Source organism: Ascaphus truei (assembly GCF_040206685.1).
Source record: "Ascaphus truei isolate aAscTru1 chromosome 12 unlocalized genomic scaffold, aAscTru1.hap1 SUPER_12_unloc_6, whole genome shotgun sequence".
Classification (NCBI taxonomy): Eukaryota; Metazoa; Chordata; class Amphibia; order Anura; family Ascaphidae; genus Ascaphus; species Ascaphus truei.
In genome coordinates this window covers 235,560-251,399 of record NW_027453842.1, presented here as the reverse complement: position 1 = coordinate 251,399, position 15,840 = coordinate 235,560, and the positions used below count along the sequence as shown (strand labels likewise).

The 15,840-nt window shown below is 45.0% G+C and overlaps 3 non-coding genes across 3 annotated transcripts; 1 reads left to right on the top strand and 2 right to left on the bottom strand.

Annotated features, from left to right (window-relative positions):
* Positions 1-5,516: 5,516 nt before the first annotated feature.
* On the bottom strand, positions 5,517-5,598 carry TRNAY-AUA (transfer RNA tyrosine (anticodon AUA)). The gene has a single exon. It is a non-coding gene; the product is annotated as a tRNA-Tyr (tRNA).
* Positions 5,599-13,732: 8,134 nt separating this feature from the next.
* On the bottom strand, positions 13,733-13,814 carry TRNAS-UGA (transfer RNA serine (anticodon UGA)). Its single transcript has one exon. It is a non-coding gene; the product is annotated as a tRNA-Ser (tRNA).
* A 379-nt stretch (positions 13,815-14,193) lies between these two features.
* TRNAI-UAU (transfer RNA isoleucine (anticodon UAU)) lies at positions 14,194-14,280 on the top strand. The gene is given in 2 exon segments: positions 14,194-14,231; positions 14,245-14,280. It is a non-coding gene; the product is annotated as a tRNA-Ile (tRNA).
* Positions 14,281-15,840: the final 1,560 nt, after the last annotated feature.

Sequence of the window (15,840 nt, the reverse complement as noted above, 5' to 3'; positions counted from 1 at the left end):
GGATATTCTTAGAGGAGAGCCATACCAAATCCCCTGATTTGTAACTGGGCGCCGAACGACGACGACGATCGGCCTGTAGTTTCGATCTGCGGGAGGAGTTGAGAAGGGTAGACTGAATCCTGGACCATGCGGTTTGGAGGGAAGAAATGCGTTCATCTATGGCTGGTACTCCAGAAGGGATGTTGGGGATGGGAAGACAGGGAGGATGGAACCCATAATTTATAAAGAAGGGCGACTCCCGGGTGGACTCGTTTTTGTCAGAATTTGCGGCATACTCTGCCCAAGAGAGGAGTTGAGCCCAATCATCCTGGAAATCGGATATGAAACATCTCAGGTACTTCTCCAGGGATTGATTGATTCTCTCCGTTTGTCCATTGGACTGAGGATGATAGGCGGAAGAGAAAGAAGAAGAGATGCCCAATCTCTTCGTGAAAGCTCACCAAAATTTGGATACAAACTGAGAACATCTGTCAGAAACAATGGACGAAGGGATCCCATGAATCCGGAAAATCTGCTCCGTAAAGATATCAGCAAGGGCGGGGGAGGTGGGTAATCCTTTAAGTGGAATGAAATGGGACATCTTCGAGAACCTGTCCATGACCACCAAGATAGTGTTCATTCCTCTGGACTTGGGCAACTCCACGATGAAGTCCATCGAAATGTGGGACCAGGGGTGGTCGAGAACTGGAAGGGGTAACAGAAAACCCTGAGGCTTTTCACGGAGAGTCTTGCTTTGAGCACACGTGGGGAAGGCGCCGGTAAACTCCAGAATATCTTGAGACATCCTTGGCCACCAGAAATTCCAACGAATGAGATCAGTAGTCTTCTTAAAACCTGGATGACCTGCAGATTTAGAGGAGTGACCCCAAGACAAGACCTCTGGAACAAATTTGGAAGGTACAAAGTGTTTGTTGTCGGGAACGACCAAGTCCTTGGGAATGCGTCTCTGGGAGTGCAAAATCTTGTCAAGATTCTTGAAAGAAGACGTGGCGAGAATCCTCTCATGCGGAAGGATAGTCTCCAAAGATTCCTCTGTCCTCTCTTCAGAAGAATGTATACGGGAGAGTGCGTCTACCTTTACGTTCTTGGTCCCGGGGATATAGGAAAGGTTAAAATCGAATCGAGAAAAAAAAAGAGCCCAACGAGCCTGTCGTGGACCAAGGCGTCGAGCGTTCTCTATGTAAAGAAGGTTCTTGTGGTCCGTGAGAATAGTAAACGGCTCTTTCGACCCCTCCAGCAGGTGTCTCCACTCTTGAAGAGCCATCTTCACGGCCAGAAGTTCCCTGTTACCCACGTCATAGTTCCTCTCGGCAGACGAGAATTTTTTGGAAAAATATGCACAGGGATGTAACTTATCTTGGGGCGTGGGTCTCTGAGAAAGAACGGCACCAGCACCGCAATCAGAAGCGTCGACCTCCAGGACGAAGGGAAGTTCAATGTTGGGATGACGGAGAATAGGTGCGGATATAAAGGCTTCCTTGAGTGTCTCGAAGGTGGAGATTGCCTCGGATGACCAAGCAGAAGGATCAGCTCCTTTTTTGGTGAGCGCAGTAAGGGGTGCCACAATGGTGGAAAAACTCCTTATAAACCTACGATAATAATTAGCGAACCCTAAAAAACATTGTATGGCCTTGAGAGAGTTGGGTCTTGGCCATTCAGTGACTGCTTGAAGTTTACCGGAATCCATCATAAAGTCCTCATCGGAAATGATGTACCCCATGAACGGAGTAGAGGTCTGATGAAAGGTGCACTTCTCCAGTTTGGCGTACAAATGGTGTTCACTGAGACGGGAAAGGACGTAGGAGGTGTGGCATATATGGTCCTGGAGATCTTTGGAAAAAATCAGGATATCATCCAAGTATACAATAACAAAAATATTGAGTACCTTCCGAAAGACGTCGTTGATGAAATCCTGGAAGACAGCGGGAGCATTACATAAGCCGAAAGGCATTACCAGATATTCGTAGTGTCCACTACGCGTGTTGAAGGCCGTCTTCCATTCATCCCCCTTCCTGATGCGCACCAAGTTATAGGCACCACGTAGATCCAACTTGGAAAAAATCTTGGCCCCCTGTAATTTATCGTACAGTTCGGTAATAAGGGGAAGGGGGTAACGATTTTTAATAGTTATGTGGTTTAAACCCCTGTAGTCGATGCAAGGCCTCAACGACCCGTCCTTTTTCTTGACGAAGAAAAACCCAGCCCCTGCTGGGGAATTGGAGTGATGAATAAAGCCTTTCTTGAGATTCTCCTGAATATATTCATCCATAGTGTGAGATTCTGGTAACGACAAGGGGTAGGTCTTGGACTTGGGTAGGGAGTATGGAAAATAGCTGAAGCGCTCAAATGCAGGTATATCTCAAAATGATAATATGCCAGACCACTGTACCAGGGTACTAACAATTGATATAGTACCTATTGTGTCATATAATGGGTACTATCCTCCTGAAGACAGGTGGTGTGTGGTGCAACCTGGAACTAGGTCGATCGGACAATCGTATGTCCTGTGTGGCGGCAAGAGGTCTGACTGTACCTTATTGAAAACGTCCTGGAATTGATGGTAAACGGAAGGTAGAATAACTTTGGGAACAGAGGTATTGGCCAGCAGTTGATGAGTCTCGCCTGACCTCGGCCTCCAGGAAATGGGAGCAGAGGAAGTCCACTCAATGAGAGGATTGTTAAGCTGTAGCCAAGGAAGACCAAGGGTGATGGGTATCCCAGGAGCGTGTAAGGCATCGAGAACTAAGATCTCCTTGTGCAGATGTGAGGACAGAAGCAAGGGAGCTGTCTCTAAGGAGATGTGGGCCGGGGTAAGAGGACGTCCATTGATACCGACGAGTGTGATGGGAACCTTCTTTCTCACGAGTGGTATGCGGTTTAACCTGGCGAATTCAAGATACACGAAGTTTCCTCCAGCTCCTGAGTCAATGAAAGCGGCGGTAGAAGTCTTGAACTTATCGCCTGAAAGGGAGACTGGAATTGTAAGTTTCTTAGGGAGTTCACCTTTAGAAAGGGGACGTGGAGACATTACACCCAGAGAGAGCCCCTCTGTACTCACTGGGTGTTCCCGTTTCCCGGACGCAGTGGACACTCCCGAATCAGATGTTCCATGGATCCGCAGTAGAAACACAATCCCCCAGCGTGGCGGAACTGCCGTATCTGTGTGCGGATGCGTTGTACCCCCAATTGCATTGGCTCTGGCAACTCCAGTGCAGGACTAATAGGTATGGTAGCACTTGGGGGAGCAGGAATGTTGCTGGGAGTACTGGAGAACGGAACTTGAAAGTTATGGAAGCGAGTGCGCTGACGCTCAGAGCGGCGTACCTGTATACGTTGATCCACTCGGACAGCCAAATCAATGAGGACCTCCAATTGATCTGGCCTGGATTGGCGAGAGAGTTCATCCTTGATGGGATCTGCCAGTCCTTGCCAGAATACGGAGACGAGAGCCTCTTGTCCCCAGTTAGTCTCGGCTGCTAGAGTCCGGAATTCCACAGCATACTGCGTCACCATTTGCCGTCCCTGAGTGATCTGTAGGAGAGAAACAGATGCCATCTCCCGACGAGCGGGAGAATTGAATACTCGTTGAAACTCGGCTTTAAATGCTGGGTAATCTTGGGTAAGGTCAGAACGTCACTCCCAAACCGGGGAAGCCCAAGCCAGGGCGCTGCCAGTGAGGAGGTTATAAATGTAGGCTACCTTCTTGCGATCAGTATTATAGAGATGGGGGGCAATTTCAAACTGCACCTCACACTGGTTTAGGAAACCCCTACAATCTTGCAGTTCACCTGCATAAGGCTTGGGGGGAGGAGTCCTTACATCTGAGCTGCTAACTGCGCTTGCGGAGTGGGGGCTTACATATGGCGGGGTCGCGGTCGGTACCCTGACCAGACCCATCCCCTGAGCTGAAGGGGGAAGTGGTAATACACGCACCCGCAGCAAAGGGAGCGTGTCCGGAGTGTGGTATGAAGCGTTGCCAGGCCAGGTGTAGTAAGGTAGACAATACTTGCCGGTACCGGTTGTAGAGATAGAGTGAAGGATGCCTCGCCGAAGTCAGGGAGTGGAGAGCGGAGATAGGTCGTTGTCCAAGCCGTGTTCAAGAGGTTACCAGAGTGAGCGTTGTCCAAGGAGTGCCGAGATCGAGAGCCAGAGAGGGTAGTCGTACAAGCCGCATCAGAACCTGTGAAAACACTGAGAGAATCCAGAAGTACTTCCATACAGAGATTATGTCGAGCAAAGACTGAGAGCAGAGAGGAGCTAGATAAAGCAGGAAGGTCCAATTAGGAACGGAGGTGGGACAGGAAGAGCTAACGGGAGACACTGCAGATTGGTGCAGGCATAACAGGCCAGGTGAGTCTTGTTGGTAACCTGAGTAGGGGTGTGCAGGGGCGGAGCCTGAGGTCCGGGGGACGGGAAGAAGAGTGTGCAGACTGAGCGTGCTCCGTAACTCGTGTGCGTGCGTGAACCGAGCCAGTGGATGGTGCAGGTGTGCGTGCAGGTGTGCGTGAAGGGGGCATGGGCGCGCCCGGCACTGAGCAGAGGAATCGCCGAGGGGAGTGATCCTGCGACGGCGGCAGGGGCGAGGAGCCGTGGAGGCCGGTAAGGCAGGTTTGTTTTGTGTGTCCAGGGACTCCCTGCGGGAAGGGGGTGATTTGTGGGTGGAGCGTGGAGAACGCCGATTCCTGACAGTTCTGTCTCTGAATTTAATATCAAAGTACAAAGCACATTTGTTCTTAATGAGAATCATTCTGCTTCACAAAAGAGTCCTTAAAGTTTACATTTGATTAATTTCTTAATTTTCTGTAAACTTCAGGAAGTTAAAGTACAATTATTACAGTACATTAATGACCATTTTTCAGTAAAATTCAAGCTAAGTTGTTTATTTCTTCAACAGGTTTAGAAAGCCCTGCTTAGCTTTTGTGAATGATAACAATAAAACATTACAAATGCTTTTTCATAACAAAAAGCTATTTGTGCTGAAGTGTGATAAGCAGTTGAACTATAACATTGATTATTCCCATTATATTTAAACAATATAGTTTTGGCAGACTGTAAAGAATGTACACATCTCAATACATGCAGTACTTAGCACAGTCCTTAAGAAGAATTCAAATATTATCTGTAATTATAAAGTGGAAGAATTCCCTCACTCTCACACTAAAGTGCTCATTATCCTTTGTCACCTTAAGTTATTTCTGTAGGGGTAAGCCGTTTCTCCTCTATTTTATGTTGTGCAAAGTATTGCACACAAATGACCTCTTAGCACTATGTTGCAGCATAGAGATACTTATCAATAGAAGACAATGCATATATTGAAATTGAGTTCTTTATTAAATGTTTTACAGCCAGCAGCACCCTAAAATGTATAACTTGGAAAATGTTTGAAGAATTCAGAGTGTTTTCTTCTTTAGTGTGCCACATATTCCAGTAAGTAAAGATTGCTTTGCCAAGCAGATACAAACAAAATGCAAAGTGCAGTGAAGTTTTTAATAACACGTTACCACTGAAAAAGTCAACGTAGTCAGCAGGATTTGAACCTGCGCGGGGAAACCCCAATGGATTTATAGTCCATCACCTTAACCACTCAGCCATGACTACTGTACATAGCTGGTAGTACTGAATACAGTCACACAGATGGCTCTTGAGCGGATATGGGTAACACTCACTAATGAATGATGACCAATATGAACTAAATAACCATGAGAACATTTTCATAAAGAGAAATACATGACTTGTTTGTACACATTGTTTAAACAACATTATCTTTGTAAAATGTTGCTTCTATTGGGTTTTTGAACAATGACGAGAAATACTTTTTGTTAACCACATTCAATGTACAGTATGAAACAGATCTGAGGCAGAAAAAAAAGAAAAGGGGTTAAAAGGAGTAATGGGAAAATGATCTAACTTGGATGTCAGAGATTAAAAGAGCAGAGTTGGAGGGCAATTGGGGCAAGAAGAACATGGATCATTACAGGAACATGCTCCAGTGGTGTAATTGGTTAGCGCACGGTACTTATATGTCAGTATATGCTAAGCTATGCTGAGGTTGTGAGTTCAAGCCTCACCTGAAGCAAACCCTTTTTTTGTTTCATCAACCAATAGCATTGTTTGAATGTATACAATGTTAAATAAAAGGCCTATGGATGTAAATTGTAAAATGTAATCTTTTACATTAAAAACAACATTTCCGCATTTTGCTATTTGGCTTACATTGGAGCGCATGTAAAGCAGTCAAATTCAATAGGTGTCTCAATGTGGACAAGAAGATATTGGTAATTGATGATGTATGATTTAAAAAAATAAAAAAATGAGAGCTGTCCAAGCACATTCTTTTTTTTTTCAAACCAAAATACACCAGTGGAGCCAATGCGACTCATTATTTGGGTCAAGAGGATAAATATATTTTCAGATTCCTGTATCCTAAAAAGGCAATCTTTAATGAGCATCCTGTCTATCTGTACTAAGTAAGGGTCAGCCTATCCCCCCTTCGTAATCCAACTATTCACCTCTCACATTCGTATCTTGCTCACCATATGTAAACCACTTCTCACCTCTCTCGTAATCTGTTGTTATTACATTTCCTCCACCTACCTCCTGAGAATGATTAATAAACAAATCTAAACTCAATACAAACCCCCATTAAGAGTTAAAATTCACCCTAGCAAAGCCACATTCTACCTTTCAATCAAGCCTGAAATATTTTTTCAAACACAATTTGCACCTGAATGGCGGCGGTGGAACAAAAGCTTTCTATGTTTTGTTTTTACATCCAAACAAGTATAAATCCCTCTTAAGAGTTAATCCTCACTGTAGCACAACCCCATGCTATTTCACCAGAGTCTTCAATTGAATAAACTCTCTTATTGCAATAGGCGAGTGGATCTTGTATGTGGTAGAAACCAAGAGTGCTGAAAGAAGTTTTGCATGTACGACCACCTTTTCTTTCAGTTTTACATGCTTTATGCTTTATGCTTTATCAGTGTGGGCAATCATACATGACAACATAGAAGAGGAATAAAGAATCTTCTTTTTTTGCCAATTGCATAGCAAGCTAAAGGAAAACATGCTAAAACCACATTGAAGATTTGAGTAACACAGTTAAAGTAAATATGAAGGAACAAGGCTTGATGTTAATATTAAAGATATTTTAAATGCCTTAAGCATAGAATAAAATATTCCAACACATTTGAACTTTGCAACTCACTCAAAAAATCATGTCTTTTGATCAATTTTAAACAGAGGGTTCTCACTTGAGAAAGACCACTTTTTGATGGTTGAAACGTTGTGCACTTGATATAATAAATTCTTTAAATCCTTAGAGCCATGAACCCTCCGTTTTTTTTGCTGACTTTGGAGTCTGTCATTCACAGGGACTCCCCTGGATCAGGAGCACCAGTAACAGCAAGTATCAGTTAGAGTTTTCAGATTTTGGTGTGCAGCATTTATCTTGTTTTTTTCTGCTTTTGATCAATTTTGACATACAAAGGGTGGAGGGATACCAACATTGATCTCTTGGGTATCTAGAGGGAACTATCAATATGCAGACTATGGCAAAAGTATCAACAAAATAAACATGTCCCAGCATTAGGTATTCAATATTGTTAATCTGCAAGACAAAAACATACAGAACCCCTATAAGATCAAATTGAACCCCCCAAAAAAATAAATCTGATTTTAATATAAAATGTTCTTGTTACGCCGGTGCTTCCCGCAGACCAGACCCGTCCCCTGAGCTGAAGGGCGAAGTGGTAATACACGCACCCGCAGCAAAGGGAGCGTGTCCGGAGTGTGGTATGAAGCGTTGCCAGGCCAGGTGTAGTAAGGTAGACAATACTTGCCGGTACCGGTTGTAGAGATAGAGGGAAGGATGCCTCGCCGATGTCAGGGAGTGGAGAGCGGAGATAGGTCATTGTCCAAGCCATGTTCAAGAGGTTACCAGAGTGAGGGTTGTCCAAGGAGTACCGAGATCAAGAGCCAGAGGGGGTAGTCGTAAAAGCCGCATCAGAACCTGTGAAAAAACTGAGAGAATCCAGAAGTACTTCCATACAGAGACTATGTCGAGCAAAGACTGAGTGCAGAGAGGAGCTAGATAAAGCAGGAAGGTCCAATTAGGAACGGAGGCGGGACAGGAAGAGCTACAGTGTGTCACTGCAGATTGGTGCAGGCATAACAGGCCAGGTGAGTCTTGTTGGTAACCTGAGTATGCCCGTGCAGTGTGCGGGGGCGGAGCCTGAGGTCTGGGGGACGGGAAGAAGAGTGTGCAGACTGAGCGTGCTCCGTAACTCGTGTACGCGCGTGAACCGAGCCAGTGGATGGTGCAGGTGTGCGTGCAGGTGTGCGTGCAGGGGGGCGTGGGCGCGCCCGGCACTGAGCAGAGGAATCGCCGAGGGGAGTGATCCCACGACGGCGGCAGGGGCGAGGGGCCGTGGAGGCCGGTAAGGCAGGTTTGTTTTGTGTGTCCAGGGACTCCCTGCGGGAAGGGGGTGCTTTGTGTGTGGAGCGTGGAGAACGCCGATTCCTGACAGTACCCCCCTTTTCAGGAACGGCCCCAGGACGATCCAAGAACGGTTTCTCTGGAAACTTTTTCCTGAAGGACTTAAGAAGTTCCGGGGCATGAATGTCCTTTGAAGGTACCCAGGATCTCTCTTCAGGGCCAAAGCCCTTCCATTGCACCAAGAACTGGAGCTGACCCCTGGATAGGCGAGAATCCAAAAGAGAGTGAACTTCATATTCCTCGTTATTTTGTACAGTAATGGGATCCGGTTTACGAGTCTGATCCGGAAAGAAGTGACTGGAGATAAATGGTTTTAAGAGGGACACATGAAAGACATTGGGAATCTTCATACTGGGTAGTAGTTGGAGCCGGTATGCCACGGGATTGATTTGTTCGCAAATAGGGAAGGGACCCAGGAACTTAGGTGCCAGTTTAGGAGATGGTACCTTGAGGTGGATATTCTTAGAGGAGAGCCATACCAAATCCCCTGATTTGTAACTGGGCGCCGAACGACGACGACGATCGGCCTGTAGTTTCGATCTGCGGGAGGAGTTGAGAAGGGTAGACTGAATCCTGGACCATGCGGTTTGGAGGGAAGAAATGCGTTCATCTACGGCTGGTACTCCAGAAGGGATGTTGGGGATGGGAAGACAGGGAGGATGGAACCCATAATTTATAAAGAAGGGCGACTCCCGGGTGGACTCGTTTTTGTCAGAATTTGCGGCATACTCTGCCCAAGAGAGGAGTTGAGCCCAATCATCCTGGAAATCGGATATGAAACATCTCAGGTACTTTTCCAGGGATTGATTGATTCTCTCCGTTTGACCATTGGACTGAGGATGATAGGCGGAAGAGAAAGAAGAAGAGATGCCCAATCTCTTCGTGAAAGCTCACCAAAATTTGGATACAAACTGAGAACCTCTGTCAGAAACAATGGACGAAGGGATCCCATGAATCCGGAAAATCTGCTCCGTAAAGATATCAGCAAGGGCGGGGGAGGTGGGTAATCCTTTAAGTGGAATGAAATGGGACATCTTCGAGAACCTGTCCATGACCACCAAGATAGTGTTCATTCCTCTGGACCTGGGCAACTCCACGATGAAGTCCATCGAAATGTGGGACCAGGGGTGGTCGAGAACTGGAAGGGGTAACAGAAAACCCGGAGGCTTTTGACGGAGAGTCTTGCTTTGAGCACACGTGGGGAAGGCGCCGGTAAACTCCAGAATATCTTGAGACATCCTTGGCCACCAGAAATTCCAACGAATGAGATCAGTAGTCTTCTTAAAACCTGGATGACCTGCAGATTTAGAGGAGTGACCCCAAGACAAGACCTCTGGAACAAATTTGGAAGGTACAAAGTGTTTGTTGTCGGGAACGACCAAGTCCTTGGGAATGCGTCTCTGGGAGTGCAAAATCTTGTCAAGATTCTTGAAAGAAGACGTGGCGAGAATCCTCTCATGCGGAAGGATAGTCTCCAAAGATTCCTCTGGCCTCTCTTCAGAAGAATGTATACGGGAGAGTGCGTCTACCTTTACGTTCTTGGTCCCGGGGATATAAGAAAGGTGAAAATCGAATCGAGAAAAAAAAAGAGCCCAACGAGCCTGTCGTGGACCAAGGCGTCGAGCGTTCTCTATGTAAAGAAGGTTCTTGTGGTCCGTGAGAATAGTAAACGGCTCTTTCGACCCCTCCAGCAGGTGTCTCCACTCTTGAAGAGCCATCTTCACGGCCAGAAGTTCCCTGTTACCCACGTCATAGTTCCTCTCGGCAGACGAGAATTTTTTGGAAAAATATGCACAGGGATGTAACTTATCTTGGGGCGTGGGTCTCTGAGAAAGAACGGCACCAGCACCGCAATCAGAAGCGTCGACCTCCAGGACGAAGGGAAGTTCAATGTTGGGATGACGGAGAATAGGTGCGGATATAAAGGCTTCCTTGAGTGTCTCGAAGGTGGAGATGGCCTCGGATGACCAAGCAGAAGGATCAGCTCCTTTTTTGGTGAGCGCAGTAAGGGGTGCCACAATGGTGGAAAAACTACTTATAAACCTACGATAATAATTAGCGAACCCTAAAAAACGTTGTATGGCCTTGAGAGAGTTGGGTCTTGGCCATTCAGTGACTGCTTGAAGTTTACCGGAATCCATCATAAAGTCCTCATCGGAAATGATGTACCCCAGGAACGGAGTAGAGGTCTGATGAAAGGTGCACTTCTCCAGTTTGGCGTACAAATGGTGTTCACTGAGACGGGAAAGGACGTAGGAGGTGTGGCGTATATGGTCCTGGAGATCTTTGGAAAAAATCAGGATATCATCCAAGTATACAATAACAAAAATATTGAGTACCTTCCGAAAGACGTCGTTGATGAAATCCTGGAAGACAGCGGGAGCATTACATAAGCCGAAAGGCATTACCAGATATTCGTAGTGTCCACTACGCGTGTTGAAGGCCGTCTTCCATTCATCCCCCTTCCTGATGCGCACCAAGTTATAGGCACCACGTAGATCCAACTTGGAAAAAATCTTGGCCCCCTGTAATTTATCGTACAGTTCGGTAATAAGGGGAAGGGGGTAACGATTTTTCTTGACGAAGAAAAACCCAGCCCCTGCTGGGGAATTGGAGTGATGAATAAAGCCTTTCTTGAGATTCTCCTGAATATATTCATCCATAGTGTGAGATTCTGGTAACGACAAGGGGTAGGTCTTGGACTTGGGTAGGGAGTATGGAAAATAGCTGAAGCGCTCAAATGCAGGTATATCTCAAAATGATAATAAGCCAGACCACTGTACCAGGGTACTAACAATTGATATAGTACCTATTGTGTCATATAATGGGTACTATCCTCCTGAAGACAGGTGGTGTGTGGTGCAACCTGGAACTAGGTCGATCGGACAATCGTATGTCCTGTGTGGCGGCAAGAGGTCTGACTGTACCTTATTGAAAACGTCCTGGAATTGATGGTAAACGGAAGGTAGAATAACTTTGGGAACAGAGGTATTGGCCAGCAGTTGATGAGTCTCGCCTGACCTCAGCCTCCAGGAAATGGGAGCAGAGGAAGTCCACTCAATGAGAGGATTGTTAAGCTGTAGCCAAGGAAGACCAAGGGTGATGGGTATCCCAGGAGCGTGAATGGCATCAAGAACTAAGATCTCCTTGTGCAGATGTGAGGACAGAAGCAAGGGAGCTGTCTCTAAGGAGATGTGGGCCGGGGTAAGAGGACGTCCATTGATACCGACGAGTGTGATGGGAACCTTCTTTCTCACGAGTGGTATGCGGTTTAACCTGGCGAATTCAAGATACACGAAGTTTCCTCCAGCTCCTGAGTCAATGAAAGCGGCGGAAGAAGTCTTGAACTTATCGCCTGAAAGGGAGACTGGAATTGTAAGTTTCTTAGGGAGTTCACCTTTAGAAAGGGGACGTGGAGACATTACACCCAGAGAGAGCCCCTCTGTACTCACTGGGTGTTCCCGTTTCCCGGACGCAGTGGACACTCCCGAATCAGATGTTCCATGGATCCGCAGTAGAAACACAATCCCCCAGCGTGGCGGAACTGCCGTATCTGTGTGCGGATGCGTTGTACCCCCAATTGCATTGGCTCTGGCAACTCCAGTGCAGGACTAATAGGTATGGTAGCACTTGGGGGAGCAGGAATGTTGCTGGGAGTACTGGAGAACGGAACTTGAAAGTTATGGAAGCGAGTGCGCTGACGCTCAGAGCGGCGTACCTGTATACGTTGATCCACTCGGACAGCCAAATCAATGAGGACCTCCAATTGATCTGGCCTGGATTGGCGAGAGAGTTCATCCTTGATGAGATCTGCTTCAAGAGGTTACCAGAGTGAGCGTTGTCCAAGGAGTGCCGAGATCGAGAGCCAGAGAGGGTAGTCGTACAAGCCGCATCAGAACCTGTGAAAACACTGAGAGAATCCAGAAGTACTTCCATACAGAGATTATGTCGAGCAAAGACTGAGAGCAGAGAGGAGCTAGATAAAGCAGGAAGGTCCAATTAGGAACGGAGGTGGGACAGGAAGAGCTAACGGGAGACACTGCAGATTGGTGCAGGCATAACAGGCCAGGTGAGTCTTGTTGGTAACCTGAGTAGGGGTGTGCAGGGGCGGAGCCTGAGGTCCGGGGGACGGGAAGAAGAGTGTGCAGACTGAGCGTGCTCCATAACTCGTGTGCGCGCGTGAACCGAGCCAGTGGATGGTGCAGGTGTGCGTGCAGGTGTGCGTGAAGGGGGCGTGGGCGCGCCCGGCACTGAGCAGAGGAATCGCCGAGGGGAGTGATCCCGCGACGGCGGCAGGGGCGAGGAGCCGTGGAGGCCGGTAAGGCAGGTTTGTTTTGTGTGTCCAGGGACTCCCTGCGGGAAGGGGGTGATTTGTGGGTGGAGCGTGGAGAACGCCGATTCCTGACAGTTCTGTCTCTGAATTTAATATCAAAGTACAAAGCACATTTGTTCTTAATGAGAATCATTCTGTTTCACAAAAGAGTCCTTAAAGTTTACATTTGATTAATTTCTTAATTTTCTGTAAACTTCAGGAAGTTACAGTACAATTATTACAGTACATTAATGACCATTTTTCAGTAAAATTCAAGCTGAGTTGTTTATTTCTTCAACAGGTTTAGAAAGCCCTGCTTATCTTTTGTGAATGATAACAATAAAACATTACAAATGCTTTTTCATAACAAATAGATATTTGTGCTGAAGTGTGATAAGCAGTTGAACTATAACATTGATTATTCCCATTATATTTAAACAATATAGTTTTGGCAGACTGTAAAGAATGTACACATCTCAATACATGCAGTACTTAGCACAGTCCTTAAGAAGAATTCAAATATTATCTGTAATTATAAAGTGGAAGAATTCCCTCACTCTCACACTAAAGTGCTCATTATCCTTGGTCACCTTAAGTTATTTCTGTAGGGGTAAGCCGTTTCTCCTCTATTTTATGTTGTGCAAAGTATTGCACACAAATGACCTCTTAGCACTATGTTGCAGCATAGAGATACTTATCAATAGAAGACAATGCATTTATTGAAATGGAGTTCTTTATTAAATGTTTTACAGCCAGCAGCACCCTAAAATGTATAACTTGGAAAATGTTTGAAGAATTCAGAGTGTTTTCTTCTTTAGTGTGCCACATATTCCAGTAAGTAAAGATTGCTTTGCCAAGCAGATACAAACAAAATGCAAAGTGCAGTGAAGTTTTTAATAACACGTTACCACTGAAAAAGTCAACGTAGTCAGCAGGATTTGAACCTGCGCGGGGAAACCCCAATGGATTTCAAGTCCATCGCCTTAACCACTCGGCCATGACTACATAGCTGGTAGTACTGAATACAGTCACACAGATAGCTCTTGAGCGGATATGGGTAACACTCACTAATGAATGATGACCAATATGAACTAAATAACCATGAGAACATTTTCATAAAGAGAAATACATGACTTGTTTGTACACATTGTTTAAACAACATTATCTTTGTAAAATGTTGCTTCTATTGGGTTTTTGAAAAATGACGAGAAATACTTTGTGTTAACCACATTCAATGTACAGTATGAAACAGATCTGAGGCAGAAAAAAAGAAAAGGGGTTAAAAGGAGTAATGGGAAAATGATCTAACTTGGATGTCAGAGATTAAAAGAGCAGAGTTGGAGGGCAATTGGGGCAAGAAGAACATGGATCATTACAGGAACATGCTCCAGTGGCGTAATTGGTTAGCGCACGGTACTTATATGTCAACTAAGCTATGCCGAGGTTGTGAGTTCAAACCTCACCTGAAGCAAACCCTTTTTTTGTTTCATCAACCAATAGCATTGTTTGAATGTATACAATGTTAAATAAAAGGCCGATGGATGTAAATTGCAAAATGTAATCTTTTACATTAAAAACAAAATTTCCGCATTTTGCTATTTGGCTTACATTGGAGTGCATGTAAAGCAGTCAAATTCAATAGGTGTCTCAATGTGGGTAAGAAGATATTGGTAATTGATGATGTATGATTTAAAAAAATAAAAAAATGAGAGCTGTCCAAGCACATTCTTCCTTTTTTCAAATCAAAATACACCAGTGGAGCCAATGCTACTCATTATTTGGGTCTAGAGGATACATATATTTCCAGATTTATATATCCTAAAAAGGCAATCTTTAATGAGCATCCTGTCTATCTGTACTAAGTAAGGGTCAGCCTATCCCCCCTTCTTAACCCAATTATTCACCTCTCACATTCGTATCTTGTTCATCATATATAAACCACTTCTCACCTCTCTCATAATCTGTTGTTATTACATTTCCTTCACCTACCCCCTGAGAATGATTAATAAACAAATCTAAACTCAATACAAAACCCCATTAAGAGTTAAAATTCACCCTAGCAAAGTCACATTCCACCTTTCAATCAAGGGTGAAGATCATCGGGAAGCGCAAAATCATGTAAAACAGAAGAGAATTCCCTGATGGTGCAGTATTGTGATTGATATAAAAATAAATATCAAGGTGCAGTGTGCTAAATACTCACAAGTGTAGAGTGAGCAATGTTCCCATAAAGGTTTCTTTTTGAGTGGCAGCCCGTTGGACCGTCAGACAGGTAAGTGGAATAGTAAGTGCTGGAGACCTTAAATGAATAACATAAACACGGACATAGTGCAGACTGTACAAAAATCTCTTTAAAAGTAAGTATATGTGCAATGCACTCACATGGTATAAAAAGGTAATAAGCGTTTAGATCACACAGGTCGGATCTCAGCAAAGTATAAGCTGCTCTCTTAGTCCCCCCTCTGCTTCGGCGGGCGTGCGTGTCACCGGTGCGTCTCACCCAAACCGGAAACCGGAAGTGACGTCATCTGCTTTGGGGGACTCCGATCCTGTGAGAGTTTTCTCTCGTCAGCCTCACTCTACGCGTTTCTCCGTATTGTGGTTTCTTCAGGAGTGTATGGCTGACAGGTTCTAAGAGGATTATATACGCTACGCTCGAATCCCATTGGTTTACAATTAAATATGGTAATCGTGATGCGTAATTAAAAAAGAGACTACAGATGTGAACAGACAATAGTTATAAGACTCATGTCAGACATACATGAGTCTTCCAAAAACTGATTTTAATATAATAATCTTTTAAAATTAAGTGATATACATAAAATAGTTAAAATAATTAAAATGAATCAAATTAACCGTTACAACAAGATTAACCCCTAAATAAACTTAGCTAATCACATATCTTAAAAGACACAGTAATGCAGTTTATCTAGTGGAGAAAAAGAGAGGCATGTTAGAATCATTTACAAGAAAGGTTTTATATCGAACTCAAGGTTTAAACCCTGGGGGGAAATGGTTTTAAGCTCGAACA